The sequence below is a fragment of the Mustela erminea genome, chromosome 9, assembly GCF_009829155.1.
Source record: "Mustela erminea isolate mMusErm1 chromosome 9, mMusErm1.Pri, whole genome shotgun sequence".
In the NCBI taxonomy this organism is placed as follows: domain Eukaryota; kingdom Metazoa; phylum Chordata; class Mammalia; order Carnivora; family Mustelidae; genus Mustela; species Mustela erminea.
Genome location: NC_045622.1, coordinates 19,830,245 through 19,837,043, shown reverse-complemented (window position 1 = coordinate 19,837,043; position 6,799 = coordinate 19,830,245).

Here is a 6,799-nt window from a genome sequence, read left to right as displayed (position 1 = left end):
AGCATTTGACAAAGTACAGCATCCCTTCCTGATCAAAACTCTTCAAAGTATAGGGATAGAGGGCACATACCTCAATATCATCAAAGCCATCTATGAAAAAACCACCACAAATATCATTCTCAATGGAGAAAAACTGAAAGCTTTGCCGCTAAGGTCAGGAACACGGCAGGGATGTCCATTATCACCACTGCTATTCAACATAGTACTAGAGGTCCTAGCCTCAGCAATCAGACAACAAAAGGAAATTAAAGGCATCCAAATCGGCAAAGAAGAAGTCAAATTATCACTCTTCGCAGATGATATGATACGATATGTGGAAAACCCAGAAGACTCCACTCCAAAACTGCTAGAACTTATACAGGAATTCAGTAAAGTGTCAGGATACAAAATCAATGCACAGAAATCAGCTGCATTTCTCTACACCAACAGCAAGACAGAACAAAGAGAAATTAAGGAGTCAATCCCATTTACAATTGCACCCCAAACCATAAGATACCTAGGAATAAACCTAACCAAAGAGGCACAGAATCTATACTCAGAAAACTATAAAGTACTCATGAAAGAAATTGAGAAAGACACAAAGAAATGGAAAAATGTTCTATGCTCCTGGATTGGAAGAATAAATATTGTGAAAATGTCTATGCTACCTAAAGCAATCTACACATTTAATGCAATTCCTATCAAAGTACCATCCATCTTTTTCAAAGAAATGGAACAAATAATGCTAAAATTTATATGGAACCAGAAAAGACCTCGAATAGCCAAAGGGATATTGAAAAAGAAAGCCAACGTTGGTGGCATCACAATTCCGGACTTCAAGCTCTATTACAAAGCTGTCATCATCAAGACAGCATGGTACTGGCACAAAAACAGACACATAGATCAATGGAACAGAATAGACAGCCCAGAAATAGACCCTCAACTCTACAGTCAACTAATCTTTGACAAAGCAGGAAAGAATGTCCAATGGAAAAAAGACAGCCTCTTCAATAAATGGTGCTGGGAAAATTGGACAGCCACATGCATAAAAATGAAATTGGACCAGTTCCTTAACCACACACAAAAATAGACTCAAAATGGATGAAGGACTCAATGTGCGAAAGGAATACATCAAAATCCTTGAGGAGAACACAGGCAGCAACCTCTTCGACCTCAGCCGCAGCAACATCTTCCTAGGAACTACACCAAAGGCAAGGGAAGCAAGGGCAAAAATGAACTATTGGGATTTCATCAAGATCAAAAGCTTTTGCACAGCAAAGGAATCAGTCAACAAAATCAAAGACAACTGACAGAATGGGAGAAGATATTTGCAAACGACATATCAGATAAAGGACTAGTGTCCAGAATCTATACAGAACTTAGCAAACTCAACACCCAAAGAACAAATAATCCAATCAAGAAATGGGCAGAGGACATGAACAGACATTTCTGCAAAGAAGACATCCAGATGGCCAACAGACACATGAAAAAGTGCTCCATATCACTCGGCATCAAGGAAATACAAATCAAAACCACAATGAGATATCACCTCACACCAGTCAGAATGGCTAAAATCAACAAGTCAGGAAATGACAGATGCTGGCGAGGATGCGTAGAAAGGGGAATCCTCCTACACTGTTGGTGGGAATGCAAGCTGGTGTAGCCACTCTGGAAAAGAGCATGGTGGTTCCTCAAAATGTTGAAAATAGAACTGCCCTATGACCCAGCAATTGCACTACTGGGTATTTTCCCTAACGATACAAACATAGTGATCCTAAGGGGCACATGCACCCGAATGTTTATAGCAGCAATGTCCACAATAGCCAAACTATGGAAAGAACCTAGATGTCCATCAACAGATGAATGGATCAAGAAGATGTGGTATATATACACAATGGAATACTATGCAGCCATCAAAAGAAATGAAATCTTGCCATTTGCGACAACATGGATGGAACTAGAGCGTATCATGCTTAGCGAAATAAGTCAAGCAGACAAAGACAACTATCATATGATCTCCCTGATATGAGGAAGTGGTGATGCAACATGGGGGCTTAAGTGGGTAGGAGAAGAATAAATGAAACAAGATGGGATTGGGAGGGAGACAAACCATAAGTGACTCTTAATCTCACAAAAGAAACTGAGGGTTGCTGGGGGAGGGGGTTTGGGAGAAGGGGGTGGGATTATGGACATTGGGGAGGGTATGTGGTTTGGTGAGTGCTGTGAAGTATGTAAACCTGGTGATTCACAGACCTGTATCCCTGGGGATAAAAATATATGTTTATAAAAAATAAAAAATTAAAAAAAAAAAGAAAAGAATTATTGAACAAAGGAATAGCTTACCATATTTCTTAATTAAGAATTGAAACATACATCAATTATTAAATTATTAACTAACATTAAAAGTATATGGTTCCAGAAAGTGTAATAAGCAACAATATCAAACACATTGAGTTATTAAAGCTATAGTGTATAGATGACTTGAAATGTAATAAGAATAAATATGGTTTATTATATTATATGTATTATGTAAATAAATAATAAATTTACTGAGTTTGAATTAAAAAAAATTTCTTGAAATGTTTTAACTTCTCTGTTTCAGAGATAAAAGCCTATATTCTTCATCTTTTTAAAAAATGAAACTTCTAATTTTAATTGTAGATTCACATGAAGTTATAAAAACAATGCAGAGAGAACTCATGTATCTTTTATTCAGTTTTCCCCATTGGTAACTTTTTAAGATTATAGTATAATATCACAACCGAGATATTGATATTGACTTAATCCACTGGTTTTATTCAGATTTTCCCAGTTTAATGTTTACTGGTGTGTGTGTGTGTGTGTGTGTGTGTGTAGTTCTATACAATTTCATCACATGTGTAGACTTGTGCATTCACCTCCCATAGTTAAAGATACAGAAGAGTTTCAGCACAAAGACGTCTCATGTTGTTCTTTTACAATTACATCCACTTCTCTCCTTAAATTTAATTTCTATCTTCAAATTCTGAAAACCCCTAATCTGCTATCAATAAAATTAACTCAATTAATATTATATAAATGGAATAATACAATCTGTAACATTTTGAGATTGGCTTTTCACTCAGTATAATTTTCTTGAAATTTTTCTAGGTTGTTGCATGTATCTATAGCTCATTCCTTTTTTTTTTTAAAGATTTTATTTACTTACTTGAGGGCAGAGGGAGAGTGAGCATGAGTGGTGGGGAAAGGCAGAGGGAGAGGAAGAAGCAGGCTTCCAACTGAGCAAGGACTTAATGTGGGTCTTGATCCCAGGACAAGGGACAAATTATTCATCACTATATCAAGACTGGAGGAGTGTTTCTAATATGAAGGCAGCAGGTTTCTAACCTTGGAGATACATGGAAGAGAGAGGAGTATAGAGTTGAGAGACAATGCTATCTTGTGGATTAATTCTCTTCTGTCCTCCTTTCAATCCTAAAGAAATGTTGTGGGTTCCAGAGTCCATAGTAAGTGAAAGTATATTATGTTGAACTTAGCCATGCACCAAAGTATCATGATATTATCACCAAATATCCTGAAAATGTGGCTTGAATATAGCCTAAACTAGACAATCCAGGTAAACTACGTCCTTTTGATCCTGTCTTCCCCATAGTTTTTAACAGAAGAAGAATTTGTATATAACTTACTTCTAATAGCTTTAGTGGCAAAAAACCAAACTTGTAGCAAGTGAGGTTGGTGTTACATGAAAGAGGACTCATTGGTAAAACTAATAATGACATTGCTTTCCTGGTGTGGTATCTAATACGTAGCATTCTAGAGCCTAAGATTTAGGGCAAGGCAGCAGCCAGTCCTAAGGAGGATACCGATATGCATGCCATCAGTTTTTATCATAGTTCAAGTCAAAGCTGAGGACCATGCAAAATCACAGAGATGTCTGTGCTCTGTTTCTGTGGCCACCCTGAGACAAAATTTTATCTACCATGATGAATTCTCATGTTATAAAAATTCCACAGCCACTTTGCATACACAGCTAATTTATTTACTTGGTTTTAGTAACTTCCACTGACATGGGCATAAGTTACATTTTGGAGATGGGTTTTTAATTTCACATATATAATAAATAGTACAACCCAACCCTATTTCATTTTAGTTTCTGAAGGTAAAATTGCATGTTCTTCCTCAAAGAAACCACAAAGTTTCTTTTTTGTTTCAAAGGAAATACGAGTTCTCAGGAGAAACAAGGTATTTTACAAATGGGGAGTGCTGGTTACCTAGAACATTAGCCAGTTTGAAGGATATGTGTGTTACTACAGAAAGAATTATATTTCTTTCTATTGTATTGAACCAGACTCTTTTTTCAGTCTTGAAGAGTTATAGTCATGCATTTAAAGAAAGCTAATTTTCTAATGGAAAAAATGGTAGTTTTTATTAACATAAACTTTTAATCTGGCTTGGAGAAATATTCTATCTAACAAGTTTACAAACTTAATTCCATAAGTATTTATTTTGCCTGATTCTAGACTAACCATGCATAAGAGAAAGAAGAAAGACTATGTGGTTAAAGTCTATTTGATTAGACAGAGATGTCAACAAAATTTTGATTAGACAGGGAGTTCAACAAAATTATGACAGTCTGAAATACGTAGGTTTATCTACATATGTAATGTATAGATATCTTATATCCAATGCTTTTATAACAGAAGTCAGATTAAATTAATTTAAATTAATTAGGTTCATTTCTCTTGGTTCTTAACTCTTATCAACATATGCCATATTTTTAAGCTAATACTTGAGATCCCTTCAACAAAGCATAAATATCAGATAGTGAGGCTTTGTTGAGCTTACCACAGTCCCTAATACAGCATGTAAGGGAGTGCCTTTCTTTGGTTCCCATGAGAATCATTAAGGAAAATAAATAGTGTTGTAGCTCTGTATTCACACAAAACAAGAAGTTTGGTAAAGTGCTATTTTTTGATATTTTGTATTATTAAAGATTACATTTTTTCCTTTTTCCAAATGTTAAATACTTCCGAAAGTTTTCACAGAGATTCAGTCAGCCTCATCAGTATTACACCATATAATTATAAAAATTCATATTAAATATTTCTAGAAGCATAAGCTTTCTCTAGTCTGGTGTTAAAACCTTTCATTCTTCTATTTACAGAGACTTTCAGCTAAGGGTGTCATTCCTACCCTCACTTTCAGGCAGATTCTAAAATAATTCTTCAGATTTTTATCTCTCTTCTCTTATATTTCCTTTTTACGCCTTTAATTCTGCCCTGAGAGGCAAATGATAACATGGAAAGAATACAGGACTTGTTTTTAGATGAATTAATTACAAATCTGGGCTCTGGTTTGAACTAATTGCAGGACTAATATCTGTATCTTAGTTTTTCCATCTCTAAAGCAGAATCTTAGGACTTGCATTATGATTAACATTTGAAAGGACACAACTCCTGTTAAGAACTCCATAAATGTTAATTCTGTCTCCTCTAAAGCCTAAGTTACAAATGGAAAGCATGAAACCCTCCATGACAAGGGTCCGCTCATTTTTGTTTGCATGCCTTGAATAGAAAAAGAAAGGCTTCCAACCTTTGCAAACGGGAATATCTGGGCAGAGAAGCCTCATGTTGAACCTGACACTTTATTTTGTGGCCAAGGACACTACCTAAGCTGTGAATTTTGTTTGATTCATTAAGGATCTCAAAGTATTTTTTGAGAATTATGAAAATATTAGGAGAAAAAAGCCAATCAGAAGACAGGACAGTAGCAATTTTCTTTCTAATATATCAGAGCATTTGCTTAATGCTAGAAACCTAGCTGTGTTTCTCAAGAAATGTCTGTGATTTTCACCATGGGTGAGTTTGAAGGTTGGCAGGTTGGTGAGTCTCACTTATTCTCAGCCATCCACAGGAATAAAAAATTATTGGAAACCAAAGTTCACCAAGGTATCTATCTTTCTCTACCTCATCTGTGGGTTAGGAAATCTGGTATAGAAGCCAGGACTAAAAGAACTCTGAAATTCTGGAAAATTTATAACTTATACAGTAAAAATTTTAAAAATGCTGAAAACCAGAAGGGGCCATATGTAATTGTTTTTAGGGAAAACAAAGCAGGGTTACATTATCAGATACCATTCCACTATAATGTTTGCTTATGTATGAAAAGTACATGGAAAGAGGCAAAGTAGGAGCTGGTCTAAAAAGAAGTAGGAATTGGGAGTTGAGTTTGATAAGTTCCATATAGATCTTGGATACTAGCCCTTCATCTAACGTGTCATTTACAAATATCTTCTCCCATTCTGTAGGTTGCCTTTTAGTTTTGTTGACTGTTTCTTTGCTGTGCAGAAATTTTTATCTTGATGAAGTCCCAATAGGTCAATTTTGCTTTCATTTCCCTTGCCTTTAGAGACATGTCTTGCAAGAAGTTGCTGCGGCTGAGGTCAAAGAAGTTACTGCCTGCATTCTCCTCTTGGATTTTGATGGATTCTTGTCTCACATTAGGTCTTTATCCATTATAAGTATACCATTGTGTATGATGTTAAGAGAATGTTTCAGTTTCATTCTTCTGCATGTGGCTGTTAAGTAGTTAAAAATAGAGCTGCACTACAGCCCAACAATTGCACCACTGGGTTTTTACCCCAAAGATATAGATGTAGTGAAAAGAAGGGCCAAATGTACCCCAAAGTTCATAACAGCAATGTCCACAATAGCCAAACTGTGGAAGAAGCCAAGATGTCCTTCAACAGATGAATGGATAAAGAAGATGTGGGTCATATATACAATGGAATATCTCAGTCATCAGAAAAGATAAATACCTACCATTTACATCGACATGATGG